The following is an 18,125-nucleotide window of genomic DNA, read 5'->3' on the forward strand; positions in this document are numbered from 1 at the left end:
CAAATGATAGGAAATGTTACACACTACAGTACGACAAAAAAAAAAAAAAAATTGGGGTTTACATCCACTTTAACTGCTTCCCGCCTATAGGCGAATGATGGCTATAGAGCGGACGCTCTTGTCCGGGAGGCCATCCCTGGACATCCTTGTGTTTACTTCTGCAATGCGCGCCGCCGCGGGCACGCATCGGGGAAGTTTTGTGTTTGCCGTGACCCCCGGAGACAGGCAAACACAGATCGCTGTAAACGGCCAATCACAGTGGGCGTTTACAGCGCGATCAGCCTATCCAATGAGAGATAAACTCATATGTAAACATATGAGATCATCTCTCAGCGCCGCTCTCAATCCTCACACAGACAGCGTGTGAGAGGGGAGAGATGAACAGCTGCAGTGGCCGTAAGTGGAAAAAAAGTGCCATCCTCGCCCAGTGCCACGTATCAGTGCCATCTGTCATCAGTGTCTCGTATTAGTGCCATCTGTCATCAGTGCCACGTGTCATCAGTGTCCTGGTGCTCCAGGGCCTTCAAAAGTGTAATAGGTAATAGGTAGTCAACAAGTTAGATGTGTAATTTATGCTCCTAGAACACGTGATGGCGCTGCCTGCATGTTGGGCCTCTATGTGGCCAGGCTGTGAAAAAGTCCCACACATGTGGTATTGTAATACTCAGGAGGAGTAGCAGAATTTTTTTGGGGGTGTCATTTGTGGTATACACATGCCATGTGAAAAAAATAACCTATTACAATGACAATTTTGTGGAAATAAATTTAAAAAAAAAAAAATCTTAATTTTGCAAAGAATTGTGGGAAAAAAAATAAGAACATCAAAAAGCTCACCATGCCTCTTACTAAATACATTGGAATGTCTACTTTCCAAAAAGGGGTCATTTGGGGGGTATTAGTACTTTCCTGGCTTGTTCGGGTCACAAGAAATGAATAATTTTGTGTGTTCGCACCACAGCTTGTAGACTTTCTAACTTTCACAAAGACTAAATAATATCCACTAATTTGGGTTATTTTTTACCAAAGATATGTAGCAGTATAAATTGTGGCCAAAATTTATGAAGAAAAATTAATAATTTACATAATTTTGTCACAGAAACAAAGAAATATGCATTTTTTTTTTCAAAATTTTCGGTATTTTTTTCATTTATAGCACAAAAAAATAAAAACCCTAGAGGTGATCAAATACCACCAAAAGAAAGCTCTATTTGTGGGAAAAAAAGGACAAAAAATGCATTTGGGTACAGTGCTGCATGACTGAGTAATTGTCAAAGTGTGAGAGCACCGAAAGCTGAAAATTGGTCTATGCAGGAAGGGTGTTTAAGTGCCCAGTAAGCAAGTGGTTAACTAAAGAATACAAATAGTGATGGATAATCCCAAATTTAATAGCCGTTATCAGGGAAAGAGTTGATCTTGGTAAAGTGGCAAGCACCAGCACAATACATGAATGGAAGGCCCAGCAGTAGTGGGGTATCATGTCAGCTACCAAGAATTAGGACCCATATAAGTCTTTCAGAGGCATCCGCTAGTATCCTCCCTTTTACCGCACAGCCAAGCAAACAGAAAATTTTACACCAATTAAATCCAATTTTTTTTTCACTAACAATTTATTTGTGGATCAGAACAATCTTTTTGCCCAGCAATACAACACAAATAACCCAAATTCATATTTTGCACCATTGAATAGAGACCCAGTAGAAGAATTCAAAATATTTTTGGGCACTTAAAGGCGAAGTTTGCCTTTTAAAAAAATGAATTCACTTTTTTTTAACCAACAAAAAAATTATTAGAGCCTGTAAAGCACCTTCCATCAGCAGATCACAGGTGCAATGTAAGGCTTGTTTTAGATATGGGTGTAATATGTTATGAAGGGTAAACTTTGACATGGAACTTACAAAAAAAATAAAAAATTCAAGCTTACTGGCTCAAACCCCATTCATCACATGCCACTGTATTATCTGTTATAATCACCCTGGATACGAATAAATATAAATAAATTACAAAATTCACCCACCCACACAGAATCCAGGACTTCTGGGGTCCTCCAGTGGTGCCGATAGCTCCTCTCCGCATCGGGTGCCCACACTGGAGACATCTCTCCTAAGGTGGACACCCGTGCGGGCACGCTCCCGAGTCCTGCTTCTGGGTACATTCACACAGAATGCAGGACTCAGCCCCATGTCCTTGGATTTGACAGCAGAGGGCAGCCAATGGCTGTGCTCCTATTAATCTATCCAATCAAGAGCCGAGACAACAGGCAGAGGTGTAGAGCGTGTCTCCGCTGTGGGAAAAAACAGGCTTAGGTGAGTAAATCCAGCTAGGCTACCCATCACAGAAATTAATCTTTAATGCAAACCAGCGATTCACTCATTCAGGCCAAAGCAGTAAGTTTGTTTGTTTTTTTGTTTTTTGTTTTTTTTTATCCTGCACCACTTAGCTCTCTTTCTCCAAACCACCAAGAGTCAAAAGGAACTACCTGGTACTTCCAGTTTTGGAGGTGAATGGGACAAAACTGGGCAAATAAGAACAGAGTCTCCACAGCCCTGTGCAAGTTCTTACTACAGTGAGTTTCAGCCTAGAGATGGCTTTCCTTCATTTCAAAGGGCTTCTCACAGTAGCAGGGAATCGAAAGGAAGGCGATTGCTGGGGAGGGCTACAAAAAAAACAACCAGTTGCTTAGCCTTGTCCTTAGATGGCAGGGTCAGGTGTGTGACCCATCTGATGCTAAAAGTATTTGCTTAGTAAGAGTAAGCAGGCATTCCACTTTGCTTACGTTAAAAATGGACAAACAGTGCCTGCTATGCGCAGATCACAAGTAGTCTGAACAATATTTTGCACTTCAGGTTTGCTTTAATGGTAAGATAATTTACTTTAAAGCGGTAGTAAACTGCCACTAAAATGAAAATTAAGTAGGCCCCTGCAGGCTTAAGTCATAATGTACTAGTATGGACTGCATACTAGCACATTATGAGATAACTAAAGCGGATGCCTCCTGTGCAGCACTGTCATGGATTCCCGCCACGGAGCTCTGAAGGTACGATACGATATACAATCCTTTCGATGTCATTGGCAGCATCCCTTGTGAATAACTCCTAAACAATGCAAGTTTAGAAGATAATCACTGTATATACAAGTAAGCTTTATTACAGGCTTTCCTGTAGCTATAAGTTTAACCACTTCCCACCCGGCCAATGTACATATACGGCCGGGTGGGAGCTCTACTTCTGAGAGGACATTCAGGAACGTCCTTCAGAAGGAGGGGGATCGCGCACGCGCGTGCCCGCGCAGTGGCGCAATCCCGATGTGCTCGTGTCACCCGGACACGGTGCATCTCGGATCGGCAGAAGGGCTCTGTGATTGGCCCTCCTGATCACATGACGGCCGTGTCCAATCACGGCCATCATGTGATGTAAACAAACAGCCGGTTGCTAGGCAATCGGCTCCTCCTCTCCTCACACAGAAGTCATCGCTGAGGAGAGGAGAGCAGATCGCTGCAGCCGGCTGATGATCAGTGAGTATGAGCTGTTTTTTTACCGCTTTTTACTTACTGATCATCAGTCTAGTGTAATACACACAACACATCACACCACACAGTATAAACACAATGTCCCCACATATGTCCCCAAAACACACATGTCCCTAATAATAAAAACATGTCCCCCACATATGTCCCACTAAAATCACATGTCCCAATGATTATCTGCACACATATGTCTGTGATCACCTGCACACATATGTACATGATCATTTGCGTACATATGTCCGTGATCACACAAACCAATTATTATACACTTAACCAAATTTTTTTTTACCAAAGACATGTAGCAGAATACATTTTGGCTTAAATTTATGACAAAATTTGATTGTATTGGATTTCTTTTAGAATAGAAAGAAGAAAGTTTTTTTTTCCAAATTTCCGATCTTTTTTCGCTTGTATCAAAAAATAAAAAACTGAGTCGTTAATAAATAACACCAAAATAAAGCTCTATTTGTGCAAACAAAACGATAACAATTTAATTTGGGTACAGCGTAGCATGACCGCGCAATTGTCATTGAAAGTGCGAGAGCGATGAAAGCTGAAAATTGGGGTGGGAAGGAAGGGGGTGAAAGTGCCCTGAATTGTAGTGGTTAAAGTGGTGTTTACAGTGCCTTGAAAAAGTATTCACTCTAATTTTCAACATTTTGCTGTAAAATAGGATTTTTGACTTTCCGTAAAAAGTTTCTCTGAGTTCATTGAGACACAGCCTTCTTTATTCAGAACCAGTGTTATATCGCCCCCTACAGGAGTAGAACACTAGGCAGAAAAAAGGCTTGGCTATGCCCATGGGCAGTCCTAAGTGATATATATACCCCCCCCCCCTCTGCTACAGGTCTTCAGTTATGTAACAAGCAGTATCAGAAGTATTAAAACTCCATAGAAGGGCGGGTGCTGTGTCTGTCAATGAACTCAGAAAACAGAAGAAAAAAAATCCTATTCTCATTTGTTCCTTGACAGACACAGCCTTCTTTATTCAGAACCATATGGATGTCCCAAGGCAGTGCAAAACATGAGAGGTGGGGCAGCCAAAAAAAAAAAAAACAACAACAACCACACACGTCAACCAGATGACCTAGAGCCCACCTGACCAGCAGAAAAAAAACCCCTAGGCTGCAGCCTGCAGAACCTTGCAGCCAAAAGAAGCATCCACAGATGCCAGTACATCCACCTTGTAAAATTTTGTGCAAGTGTGCACCAATGACCAGGTGGCCGCCTTGTAAACTTGAGTTACTGATGCCTGACAGAAGGCCCAGGAGGCACTCAGCGCCTGAGTCGAATACCCCTTCACCAGGAAGGGAGGAATGGAATGGAATAGGGGAAATGGGAGGGGGGGTTAGGGGAGTGCCCCATCATTTGTGTTCCGGGGGGGTGGCTGGAATAGTCAGTGCCCCATGGGTGTTCCCCGGGGGGGGGGAATAGCACCCCATCATGGGTGTTCCCCGGGAGGAATAGCACCCCATCATGGGTGTTCCCCGGGAGGAATAGCACCCCATCATGGGTGTTTTATTCTGTAGTTTGAGTGCAACACTCAGTTTTTTCATTATTACTTATAAATAAATGGCATATTCCTTTTTTTATGATTTTATATCCGATTAACCAGAAAAATAAATCGGCCAATTAATCGATTATGAAAATAATCGTTAGTTGCAGCCCTAGTTGGAATACTGCCGCCCTGCTGCTCAGTCTCCAAAGAGAGGGAATCATGCTCTGCTTCAGTACGGCGCAGTACGTACATGTTGGCATTCATGGTTCCCTGAATGAACTGTAGCCCACTAGTGCCGGCAGCACTCATGCAGCCCCAGACCATGACACTCCCAACACCATGCTTGATTGTAGACAAGACAAACTTGTCTTTGTACTCCTCCTCACCTGGTTGCCGCCACACATGCTTGACACCATCTGAACCAAATAAGTTTATCTTGGTCTCATCAGACCACAGGACATGGTTCCAGTAATACATGTTCCTAGTCTGCTTGTCTTCAACAAACTGTTTGCAGGCTTTCTTGTGCATCATCTTTAGAAGAGGCTTCCTTCTGAGACGACAGCCATACAGACCAATTTGATGCAGTGTGCGGCGCATGGTCTAAGCACTGACACGCTGACCCCCCCCACCCCTTCAACCTCTGCAGCAATGCTGGCAGCACTCGTACGTCTATTTCCCAAAGACAACCTCTGGATATGACGTGGAGCACATGCACTCAACTTCTATGGTCGACCATGGCAAGGCCTGTTCTGAATGTATTCTGTCCTGTTAAACCGCTGTATGGTCTTGGCCACTGTGCTGCAGCTCAGTTTCAGGGTCTTGCCAATCTTCTTATAGCCTATGCCATCTTTATATAGAGCAACAATTCTTTTTTTTCCCAGATGCTCAGAGAGTTCTTTGCCATGAGGTGGCATGTTGAACTTCCAGTGACCAGTATGAGAGAGAGCGCGAGAGCGATAATACCAAATTTAACACACCTGCTCCTCATTCACACCTGAGACCTTGTACCACTAATGAGTCACATGACTCAGGGGAGGGAAAATAGCTAATTGGGCCCAATTTGGAAATTTTTACTTAGGCGTGTACTCACTTTTGTTGCCAGCGGTTTAGACATTAATGGCTGTGTTTTGAGTTATTTTGAGGTGACAGCAAATTTACACTGTTATACAAGCTGTACACTCACTACTTTACATTGTAGCAAAGTGTTATTTTTTCAGTGTTGTCCCATGAAAAGATATAAAATATTTACAAAAATGTAAAGGGTGTATGCACTTTTGTGAGATACTGTATATTATATATACATATATTTGGTGCGATTAATTTTCTAGCAAAAAATTATGCATTTTAAATTGAAATCAACAAGTGTCAGAAAAAGGTTTAATCTTTAAGTGGTTAAACTACCCTCATTTACAGACCGAAGTTTATCCCTTTGATCTTTCAAAACATTACAAAGTTTATAGTTGGCTGAGAAAGAAGCTGGAGGAGTTTTGTGAAAGTTGGCAGACTGATTTTTTTTCTTCCCCTTTTTTGACAACTGCTGGTTTGAGCAAAGAACTCTGCATAGAATCTGGAAAATGCTTTGTTAAAATCGAGAGGGGGGGGGGAATAAATAAAATTGCGATCTCGATTCTTAACGATTAATCGTGCAACTCTAGTACAAAGTGGCGATTCCCACCGGATCGCACACCAACTGCATTGTAAAAGCGCTAGCCCCTGTAAACGGACCCTAAAAACTAGTTATATTTAGATACAATAAAACATGTTGGTACTTTAAAATGGCTCTCTTAATGTCGAGGTTTACTTATCGATTCTCTCATTGAGCTGGAACAACAACGTCCAGATCAATGAGTTCCTTAGCACTGAAGGATGACAGGCCTTCAGTTTGCACCTTCAAAAAAATTCTGGAAAATAGCAGCTTTTTACACAAACAGGTTCCTTTTAACGTGAACCTGAGTCACTATATACGAGCAGCTGTTGGCGCTAGATCAGCAGTATGAATGGTCTAGCAAGGTTTTCAATTTTGGGCACACAAATATAAAAATCTGCATTTTTGGCTAGAAGACTTCAGACGTTCTGACAAACTCAACTGAAAAATGTACTTTGTTGAACCAGCGGATGCGCACAGGGCCACCCACAACGGGAAATTTCCGCAGGAACTGAACAAAATTTTAGCTTTGTAAACCAGCCTACAAGTGTCCACACACACACTAATTTAATTTATTTTTCTAAATGTTTTGGAGGATGTTTCTTCAATATTCTGAACATTAATGCCAGCAAATCAACGTTTTTATTGTTTTATTCGTTTTTGACTTAAATTCAGCCGGTTCAGCAGCGACCCCCTATTCCAGAGCAGTCGATCTAAGGACTGATTTGCTCTCAAATGGGCCTGTTGCAAACATTCACCCAATCAGTGCTGCAGCAATGATCAGTGTATTCTGACAGCATACAACTGTGCAGCAGGGAGCATGCCCTCATCTACCTTGAATGTGTGCATAGGGGAAATCTGTTCTTTTTTTTATTTTTTGATTAGCTTACTGGCTGATCAAAATAAATAAATAAAAATAAAATGAAAAAACTTCTCTAAAGCCAGCTTAAAGTGGAGCTGCACCCAAAGGAGAAAGCTCCACTTGTTTGCACCCTTCTCCCCTCCACCGTGGGACCATTCACAAAGCACAGCTCGAGCATGTGCAATAGGAAACCGGCTGTTAAGCCAGAAGGTTTCACTGCCAGCTTCCCTTACCTACAACGTCAGCGCCTGCACCCAAAGTTGATTGAAGAATCAGCTGGGGTGCAGACATCGCTGGATCACTGGACAGGTAAGCGTCCTTATAAGTCAGCAGCTACAGAATTTAGTTTTTTTTACATCATATGGAAAGAAAAACTCAATGAACTACCACAGAGCTCAACAGCACCATGGTAGTTCATTGAGTGCTACAAGCAGACAGCTGCAAAGGTTGTCGGTCGTTGTAGTCCAGTCAAAGAACACAGTAAATGATTGACGTAGCCAGGTTTTCTTTAGATTGTGGCAGCAAGCAGGGGAAAAGATCCCCCACTCGTTGTCTAAAGGATGGGGGGTGTGCGGGGGCTGATACATTTGTTACTTGTTACAAAAGGTGAACTTATCCTTTACACAGTCTATGTGATTTGGTTCAGGAAAGTAGTAATTTCAAAAGCAAAATTTGGAACTACTTTTGTAAAACATTCATTCACTCAGTCAACACATATAGAGAATTTTTTAACAAGTATTCGTATGAATGTTCGAAAATCTACTAGTTTTCCTGCATGAAATCCTGTCAGGACATTTGTTATATGGCAGATTTTAAGTTTCTGTTATCAGCACTGAACTCAAGCTAACAAACAGAAAGCCTTGCAGGCAGCCCCTACTATTGCTTTGACAGTGAAAATACAATTCAATAAAATTACCCCCCTCACCCCCACCCCGGGACAGAAGTACTAGTGATCAGCCACATTTCTTGCATTTCATCTTCTTAGATGCTATTTTTTGCTGTAAAAAGAAGAAACAAGTGTGTATGCATTTCTATTTACTACAAAATGAACATAGATGAGAATATGTCCAATAGGAGCTTACCTATTGAGGAAAGCACAAGTGACTGTAGTGTCTTATATCAACAGATGAGAAACTGGGCTGAGCGGGGTGGATCAAGAGGATTTTATCTGCTGACAAATTGCATTTCTATAAAGATTATCTGACCATCTTTGAAAAGTCTGATCTAACATAATTAAACATTTTAGAGCTCTTACAGAAGAATAAAAAAAAAAAAAAAAAAAAAAGAGTAATTTAAATAATAATATATATATTTTATATACCTACAGCTTTTGCACACCTGAGTAGCCATACATGCTGTGTACAGCCTGCTATACAAGTGAATGGAAGTGTGTGGCCATGCTCTTGTAAAAAAAAAAAAAACACACGCGTCTTGCATGCTTTAAGACATTGTCAAATGAATGGGCTGCCAAACGCATCAAAAAATAAATAAAAATAAAATAAAAATTGGACAAGCACTATTTTTTGCAATGCAGCACCCAATAATGCATGAAAGTGTGTTATGGTGCAACGTGGTGCACAGCAGTGATAATGCACTGTGCATTTCCTCAGGGTGTTGGGATGTCATTGAATAATAATGGACCTGTAGTAATGTGCGAGAAGCGAGAACAAAATGGAAGTATGAACGGTCTAGCAAACTGGATTTTTTTTTTTTTTTTTTTTAAGCACCATAATCTTAATACTAAGATTGTCTGGGGTTGCTATAGGCCACAGTGTGAGAATTGCTGATGCGATTAATATGGACCTAAGAGGACAACATAAAGAGCCAGAAGAGCCAACTGCTAGTTCTGCTAAAATCTGTGGTTTGTAGTTGGCTATTTTCATAAAAATTGTACGCAGTTTGCTTAAAAGTTACTTGTTTTGTTCCATACAGTGACATATCTACTGCATGGGTCTCACATTTTCATTCTGAAACAGCAACCAGTTTTTTATGCTCCTGTCACAGAATGTTGCGGTAGTAATCGGAACTTTCACTCCTATAACTACATATGTATCTTTGGCAAAGTGTTTACTTTATTAATAGCAGTTCAGCATAAACAGTAAACAAGAAAAAAAAAGAAAAAATTGAATTTCTTCAATTTTCAAAAAAAAATTACAAAATTTACAACTTAAAAAACTCACCATACCTTGGACTGTTTACTTTTCAAACTGGGGTCATTTGGGGGAGTATTTGTACTGTCCTAGCATTTAAAGGCCTCAAAAATTGATAGGCCTTCAGTACATAATTGATGAACATATTTTTTTTATTATTATTATTAGAGGTCAACCGATATATCGGCCGATATTTGCCATTTTTTAATTAATCGGCATCTGCCGATTGTACTGATAAAAGGCAGATTTAGAACTACAGCGTGACTTGCAAATGACTTCTGTAATAGTAAGGCTCGGTTCACACAGGGGGTGATGCGAGGCGACACGACTTGCCTCGCCACGACCTGCCGCGACCTCAGCCGCGACTTGCAAATTACTTCTGTATAGAAGTCAATGCAAGTCGCCCGAGGTCGCCCAAAAGTAGTACAGGAACCTTTTTTCTAAGTCGGAGCGACTCGAGTCGCTCCTCTTAGAACGGTTCCGTAGTACAGAACGGGGGCGACTTGTCAGGTCGCGGCACGGCAAGTCGCGTCGCCCCCTGTGTGAACGGAGCCTAAAAGTCAATGCAAGTTGCCTGAGTCTTCATAGAAGCAACTTTCCTCCTCTCTGGGCAGTCTGACAAGAAAAGAGCAAAAAGATACAATGTTTACACTTCTGAATGAATGAACTCAACTCAGTGTGTAGAGATCTCAGTTTAACCATTTAAAGACTAAATCTTTTCTGACACTTGTTGCTTACAAGTAAAAATCCTGTATTTTCTGCCAGAAAATCACTTAGACCCCCCAAAAATCAAACATTTTTTTTAGCAGAGATCCTAGGGAATAAAATAGCGGTTGTAATATTTTATGTCACATGGCATTTGTGCAGCAGTCTTTCAAATGCAATTTTTGGGAAAAAAAATAAAAATACACTAATGATTTAAAAAAAAAAAAAAAAAAACTAAAAACAGTAAAGTTAGCCCATTTTTTTTCGTCCAAAAGTTTTGACTACCTTTTATTTTATAGTTTTGTTTTTGTTTTTTTATCCAAATCATACATACAAGTAAACTTATTGGAGGTTTGTTTTGTTTAATAAATGTAAGGCCCATTTCACACATGGACAGTATGTCTGTATTTCATCCATCCGTTTGCGGATGAAGTACAGACATACATGTATCCCTATGGGATAGCGGGTGTCTGAACATCCGCAGACACCCGCTATTGTCCGCCTCCGCAATTGTCGGATTCTGCAAACGGAGGAAAATCCTATTTTTCTATCCGTCTGCAGAGCAGATCGGATGAACATGGACAGACGGTCCGTGCTCGTCCGATCCCCATAGAGGAGAATGGAGAGCTGACAGGGCGGTCCCTGCACAGTGTGCGGGGACAGCGGCCCGTTCCCTGCTGAGCGAGCGGATCATCACGGGGCGGATCATTACTGATCCGTCCCGTGTGAAAGGGACCTAAGAAATTTTCTGCATCACTTATTAAGGCTGCTTTCACATTGGAGCGGGCAGGCGTTGATGGTAAAACGCTGCTAGTTTTAGGGGCGCTTTACCATCATTTTAGCGGTGCTATTCGGCTGCTAGTGGGGCACATATAACCCAGCTAGTGGCCGAGGAAGAGGTTAAATGCACCCGTGAAGCACTGCTGCCAAATCGCATGCATACGCTTCGGCAGTAGTGTCCATTCATATCAATGGGCAGGAGTGGTGGAGGAGCGGTATACATCACTCCAAACGTGCTGCTTGCAGAACTTTTTTTTTTTTAACATCCTGCCAGCGCATCGCCTCTGTGTGTCTTTCACACAGACTGCAGGGGAGCCATTTTGCAGGCGCTATTTTTAGCCCAACAGTGCCTTAAAAACGTCCCTGTGGGAAAGGTGTATTAGATCTTATGAGATGAAGGGGGATTAAAAAAAAAAAAAAAAAAAAAAAGGAAAATAAAATAAAAATCAGCCTAACGTATCGGCCCAAAAAAAAAAAAAAAAAAAAAAAATCGGCATCGTATATCGGCCGCCATGTTTTCTAAATATCGGCATCGGCCAGAGAAAAACCCATATTGGTCGACCTCTAATTATTATGATTATTATTACACTCACACAATAGTTTGTGTACTCTATAAAACTTTCACAAAGACTAAATATACACCGATTCGGATTTTTACCAAAGAAATGTAGTGAGATAAGGAAAAAGAGTATTTGTTTGCAAAACTTTATAACATAAACAAAAAGGTTTTGTTTTTTTGTTTTTTGTTTTTTTTAGTTTTTTCAAACTTTTAAATTTATATAGCAAAAAATAAAAACACCCAGTAGTAATCAAATACCACCAAATGAAAGGTGTATTTGTGTGCAAATAAATGTAATACATTTAATTTGGGTACAGTGTTGCATGACAAAGCAATTTCCAGTTAACCACTTCCGGACCATCGCACGCCGATATAGATCAAAAAGTATACCGCACACTGTTGCTCTAAAATAAAGTATATAAAGCAGCCAGCATAGCCAAAGATAAAAATCGCAAAAAAGAAAAATATGAAAAAAAGAAAACGCAGCACTTACATATACAGTTGAAAAATATGACAATATACACAATATGAGTGTGAAAATACAAGTGGGATATAAAAAAAAAAAAAAAAAAAAATGAATAAATGTCCACCAATGTGAAAAAAGCATACAAAACAGGAGGGGAAGGGTTGAGTCAAAAAGTCCTGGTGTCAATAGACACTGTCAGTAAGTTGACATCACAGAGGCATGAGTGGGAACAGGAGGCATCAATGAAAACATGACAGAAAGGGGAGCTTGCAAGAGGAACCACCGCCAATTGTGTGAAGGCTTACTGGAAACAGTCTTAAGTCATGCAGGTTTGTGGTGATAATCACTGTTAAAAGTGGAAACAATCACAGATCCAGGTCACCACGATCACAATTCTGGGACTAAACGGTACTGGTCATCGGCAAGTTCACAGTAAAATATACGGATGAAGTTCACATGGAGGGAAAGAGGACCAAAGGATATCCACGTACTCACACGATGAAACCAAAAATTAAAGACTGGTTCTGCATAGTGGAATATTGTTTAAAAAATAGATTTTAATAAAAAGGAGGGTAAACAAACATTCACATTTCAAATGTCGATAAAAGGGCTCTTACAGAGAGACAGATTAGCACAATGATGTTGGCAGGACTCAAGCCGATGCGTTTCGACTGCTTAGACATCATCTGGGGTATGACGCAACCCTTCCCCTCCTGTTTTGTACACTTTTTTTCACACTGGTGGACATTATTCATTCATTTTCATATTTTTAAGTCTTATTATAGACCTACTTGTAAGCAAAAATGACAAAGTGTAGTCCCACCCAAAAGTGGAACTTGCACTTTAAGGATTGCTGATCCCATGAGATGCCACATTTGGAAGCTTCTTTGGGGGGGGGGGGGGGGGTACCGAGCTTTGACAGGTACCCAGCTCCCAAAAGATTTCTCAGCCATTCAGGAAGCGCCACGTGACTTGTGTAGTGCGCACCCAGCTGTGAAGCTGCAAGCTGTCTGCATCACTAGACCATGGGACAGGCGAGTGTTTATTAACCACTTCAGGCCCAGAAGGATTTACCCACTACCTGACCAGGCAATTTTTTGCGATACAACGCTGTGTCACTTTAATTGACAATTGCACAGTCATGCGACGTTGCACATGAAAACAATTGTGCAAAGCTTGTCACCCAAAAAGGGTGCAGGAGCTTCTTTTGTGTGACAAACGCACATAAGGCAGTCCATTTAAGAGAATGGAATTCCATATGCAGGATATGAGGAATGCATGTTAATGGCCCCTATAATAAGCAATCCACCAGTGGGAAAGTGCATTAGCACTATACACGTGTGAAAGAGGCCATTAAAGCGGAGCTCCACCCTAAAGTGGAACTTCCGCTCATCGAAAACCGCCCCCCCACCCCTCTGGTGCCACAATTGGCACCTTTCAGGGGGGAGGGGGGATGCAGATACCTGTATAATACAGGAATTTGCACCCACTTCCGGGCATAGATAGCTGCAGAATCTGTGGATATTTACGCCACTTCCCTTCCCCGCTGTCTGCTGGGAAACACACGTGTCCCTGAGACAGTCCGTATTGCGCATCGTAACTCGCGCCGCAAGGCTTCACTTCCTGATCCCCATACCGAAGGTGGCGGCGGCAGCACCCGAGAGACGATCGGCTTCGGGCGTCAACATCGTGGGCGCGCTGGACAAGTGAGTGTCCACATTTTAAAAGTCAGCAGCTGCAGTATTTGCAGTATTCGCACACCCCACGTGCAGAGACCGCCAGGAAGTCGGCACAGCGCTGATCACAGGCAGTGAGACACTTCCCAAACTCTGCAGCCACGCATTGGGACATGTCTCACTGCCTGTGATCAGCGCAGTGTCAACTTCCTGGCAGGCTCTGCACCTGGGCTGTGTGAACACACCGGAGCCAGGAAGCCGGTGTAGCGCTGCGCTAATCACAGGTAGTGAGACGTTTCTCCGATGTGCGACTGCACAGATCGGGAGATGTCTCTCTGCCTGCGATTAGCGCAGACTTCCTGGCGGGTTCTGCACGTGGGATGTGCGAACACGCCTGAGCGCATCCTTATTGGCCATACACACTTCAAACTGAATCCGAAAGCAATCCAATAGCCATAACGTCCCATCCAACGGATTTAGATTGGAGTCCATTGACCAGGATGGAAAGCAATCGATGGTGTCGCACGGACAGGCAGCGCTGAGATGTTTAATTTGTGGTTATTACTCTATTTTGACTGATCAGATAAAGAGGCTGAATGGCGGAAACAGAGAGGCAATCAATAACATAGAAACGGAACATCCAACTATCCATGGAAACTGACTTCCCCGCGTGCGTCATATCAATTGGGCTATTGTCTATAAATCAATTATTTTTAGTGGGAAAGGAGACGATCATTTCTAAAGTTAGGCAATTGTCGGTGTACCTTCCCAACCCTCCCCATAGGTACTACCTGGTGAAGTCGATTTGACTCTCCTCATTTGGGTATCATTGCTGACCAAACGTCCTGGCAATGAAGGTGAAAGGTCCAGTCTAGGAGATGAGGTGCACACAGAATTCAGGATGACACACACACACGCATATGTTGTGGAGTGCAGCACATGTGTACCTGCAGTGTGCCCGGCCACACTCCCACCACCCCTCCTCCTCCTCCCCCCTTCTAGGACTCCACACCAGTGGTCTCCCCCTCACAGCCCCCCTCCTCTCCTCCCCTCCCCCCCATGACCCAGGCTGAACCCCGTCTCTCCCCCGGTTACCTCTCTCTCTCAGCTTCTCACCCGAAGCGAATCCACAAGCCCAACAACACAAGATGGCTGACGCCACGCACCGTCACCTGACGACTCCACGCCTCGCGTGAGCAGTGACAGAGCAGCGTGCCAGCACTTCCACCACACATACACACACTTCCCTTCCTCCGCGAGAGCGACGGGATACTTCACGTACGACTCGTCATTGGGCCCTTCCCAGTCTGCTAGGGAACCAGCGCCCCCACGTGACCGGCCAACAGCTCGTAGCCGCCCTGCGGCCATGTTGGATGTGGGCAAGCCGCCCTCACTCGTGTCATTTCCTAATACGGGATGTCAGTGTAGTGGAGGAAGTGGGTAGAGTCTTTTTTTTAATTATTATTTTGTGGCAGGAAAAGTTGGTTCTACTGAAGAACGATAGCACTGTCAAGGCAGGAGAGAGGGCAATGAGGTGCATGGTGCATGCCAGGGCACCCCAGAACTGTCTGAGGAAAGTGCACTGTCTTGTATACAGAAATAATGTTTTCTACCTATACTTCCACTGAGCTATGAATAAAGTGGGACTGTGGTCAGAAAATTCAAGCGGGAGAAACCCTGCTGACATTTTTTTTTCCAGACCTGTAAGGCAAAAGGCATAATGAGCTAGTATGCACCGCAAGGGAGCTGACATGTTCCCTTGCCGTGTCTTCCAGGTATCGCAGCGCCGGCGCTGTGACTTTCCGGAGCCGCAATATCGTCACTCCCGTCCGGATTTTTTTCCGGCAGGGTCCGGCGTCTGCTGGGCTTTCAGCCGAGAATCCCCTGTGTGCATGCGCTGCTGCAGTCAGGTTTAGGAGATTTTTTTTTACCTACAGGTAAGCCTTATTATAGGCTAACCTGTAGGTAAAAGTAAAAAAAAAAAAAGACTATACAACCCCTTTAAAGCAGAACTTTACCCAGAACAACTGGATAAAAGAATGTTCTTTAGCAAGGAGTACACATTCCACATTGAAAAAAGGCGGGACTTTATATGAAGCACGCAGTCAATAGTGAGAGATCAAGAAATTGTATATTTAATATAAAACATGATGAAAAATTCCATACAAATAGGTACATGGGTCACAAAAATTAATCTGTATTACATATATTTATATTATATCAGTATTACGCATTGCATATACAAAGGCTCATAGTTCATCTATATTGTATCGGTATTACACATTACATGTACAGAGGCTCTATGCGTTTCGTGGAGTATTTATATACAATCTTCAGGAGCAACAATGTGTGTTATCTGAAATGAAGCACAATAAGATTTTAGGTCAATGCTTTTTTAAGAAAATATAAAAAGTATATATAGTAACTTGGGAATGAACCCTGGTTATAAAAATACTCACAGCTACCGTGCAGTGAAAGTGCAATAGTGAGAGCTGCAGGCTCCCCAACGGACTTCTTTTCACACATTCAACATTAATAATGATGCTACCAAAATAACAACATATTCGGCAACCCATTGCCAAGTGACATTCCGTCGCCGCCATCTTGCTACACCCCAAACTCGTCCACGGTAAGGATACATTAAGCAGGGAGAAAGCGGACATGTTGTTATACCCACCAGAGTTTTACATTTTACACATATTTATAACAGTAAAGTGAGTTTATATAGTGAAATACAGGACTTAGAATTCCGTCTGACTAGTTAGATATTGAATTTTAAAAGCAGCTCATCTCACAGGTTTACTAATCTCACAGAAGTTTGCTGCTTTTAAAATTCAACATCTAACCAGTCAGACAGAGTTCTAAGTACTGTATTTCACTATATAAACACAGTTTACTATTATAAATACGTGAAATGCAAAACGTATGCTACATTTTGTTACACCCAGCCCATATAGTCCACTGCTGCTTACTGCGGCCGAGTGCAGGGTGTACCAAGATGAGTGTCACAGCATATAGCATTGCAAAATCCTTCCTTTCCTCTCATCATTAATTTCATTTATTATGCCAGGCCAACAATTGCCAATCAGTGCTGAATTTCAGTGCCTGCCCATAACTGCCCACAAGTTCCACTTATCAGTGCCCATAAGTGCCGGCTATAAGTGCCAGCCATCAGTCAGTGCTCATCAGTCACTGCCGACAAAAAAAATTGTGTGGGCTCCCATAGAAGAGAACCCCCAGAAAAAAGTGTGGATCCCTGAGGAACAATGACCATGAATATACAGTAATTACAAACATTTTTTTTTATTGAATACAAAAGTATTTGCCATCCAACTTTAGTGAGAATTTTTAGATAAGTCACTAGACCAAATAAAAATGCATGAAAGCACTATCTATGAATACCCTATAAAAATAAAGAATAAGTATCCAAGATTTTATAAAATACTTCACCAATCCTGGGGTGGGACATAGATACACAAACAACTCGTGTATAATTGCACACTGACGCTGCCAGAAAGTAACAACATTCATTGTTGGAAGTTTAAAGCGATATTATAGCGGTATATTCCGCGATACTCATCATCAGTTCCTCAGTATTTACAATAGCCCTGCATGTAATTAATTGCTATACACTGACTAATGATACTATCAGTATCACATACAGCAAACTAATGGGGGTATGAGATTTTCTTGAAGATATTTTGAGTAGTTGTGAGTAATATTGTGAGGTCTATGGTGATAGTATATATCAGTGATGGCAAACCTTGGCACCCCAGATGTTTTGGAACTACATTTCCCATGATGCCCATGCACTCTGCAGTGTACTGGAGCATCATGGGAAATGTAGTTCCGAAACATCTGGGGTGCCAAGGTTCGCCATCACTGGTATATATCTTCCTGGCCAGTTTTTGTCCTACATTCTTTTTTCTTTTTGTCGGCTCGAGACACCGGGGGGGATTCAACACTGGCCCCGGGTTGCTAGATATAGCTGTCTTTACAGCTTTTTGGTATTATTTTTCCATCAAATTCATAGGTGTTTTTTTGCTAGCTTGAGACCAGTGTCGGATCCTACTGGCGTCCGGACGTTGTTTATGTTTTATGTCGTTTGTTAACACGAGTTGTTTGTGTATCTATGTCCCACCCCAGGCTAGTGTTTGCCAGGATTGGTGAAGTATTTTATAAAATCTTGGATACTTTTTTTTTTTTTTTATAGGGTATTTATAGATAGTCCTTTCATGCATTTTTATTTGGTCTAGTGACT

General features: G+C 42.2%; 1 protein-coding gene across 4 annotated transcripts in view; it reads right to left on the minus strand.

Annotated features, from left to right (window-relative positions):
• GIGYF2 (GRB10 interacting GYF protein 2) overlaps positions 1-15,123 on the minus strand; it is a 268,385-nt gene extending 253,262 nt beyond the window's left edge. For 3 of the 4 annotated variants that reach the window (XM_077488487.1, XM_077488486.1, XM_077488485.1), the window contains exon 1: positions 14,960-15,123. The gene's annotated coding sequence lies outside the window, so the exon portion shown is untranslated. The remainder of the gene's footprint in view (positions 1-14,959) is intronic. The other variant, XM_077488483.1, reaches the window with a different exon arrangement.
• Positions 15,124-18,125: the final 3,002 nt, after the last annotated feature.

Source organism: Lithobates pipiens, unplaced genomic scaffold, assembly GCF_037356315.1.
Source record: "Lithobates pipiens isolate NorthernLeopardFrog02 unplaced genomic scaffold, aLitPip1_a1.2 Scaffold_18, whole genome shotgun sequence".
NCBI classification, from domain to species: domain Eukaryota; kingdom Metazoa; phylum Chordata; class Amphibia; order Anura; family Ranidae; genus Lithobates; species Lithobates pipiens.